This window comes from Myotis brandtii, unplaced genomic scaffold, assembly GCF_000412655.1.
Source record: "Myotis brandtii unplaced genomic scaffold, ASM41265v1 scaffold470, whole genome shotgun sequence".
Taxonomy (NCBI): Eukaryota; Metazoa; Chordata; class Mammalia; order Chiroptera; family Vespertilionidae; genus Myotis; species Myotis brandtii.
The window spans coordinates 2,227,723-2,228,591 of record NW_005367953.1 but is presented as its reverse complement, the minus strand read 5'-3'; positions in this window follow the sequence as shown (position 1 = coordinate 2,228,591).

Sequence of the window (869 nt, the reverse complement as noted above, 5' to 3'; positions counted from 1 at the left end):
TTAAAAGAGCCATCAGGCAGCTGGTTCCACAACCATCAAATCTCACAGAACTGGACAGTGCTATTCATCAGGCATGGTGTCAGATTCCTCGCATCACCTTTCAACATCTCATGGAGTCAATGCCAAGAAGAATCACCGCAGTTTTGAAGGCAAAAGGTGGCACAACGAAGTACTGATGGGGTGGTCATAATAATCTGGCCACTCACGTTCAAATATTATCCCATGTTCAAAGGCTGTTAAATCGCGTTGTTTACCCATATCTTCAGAGAAAAATCACTTCTACTGTCGTGGTAAACAACTTGCTTCCCTATTTATAATGGTCTGGCCCTCTAGCAACTTCAGCGTGAAATTATAGCTAATTTACTTACAAACATCAGGTGGTCATAATAATCTGGCCACTCAGTGTATATTAAAATAATTAGAAGGTGATGAGGTTTGTTTTTAACATGATTTATTCATTGTAAGTTTATGTAATCTATTTGGTTATAATGGCTTTGCTTAGCAGTCAGCTCACAACATTCCTGAAAATTTAACAATCAGCTCTCTTGAACTGGCATGAGCCAGCATCAGCACACCACTGTGTGTAGCCATAAGGGAACAGAGTAAAATTGGATCTATTATTTATAGTATAGGGCAGAATAAATTCCAAATGGGTCAGAGACATAAATGTAAAAATAAAATGAAACCATATATGTACTAGGAAAAAGGTGGATGAATTCCTATATAACCTGGGCATGAGGAAAACTTTCTGAACCATGGCTTAAATCCAGAAACATGAAGGAAAATGAGATTGTATTAATTTCATAAAACAAACTGAGAATTATTGTTTCTTTTTTGCATTTTCTGGAACAACATATATAACATTGGAA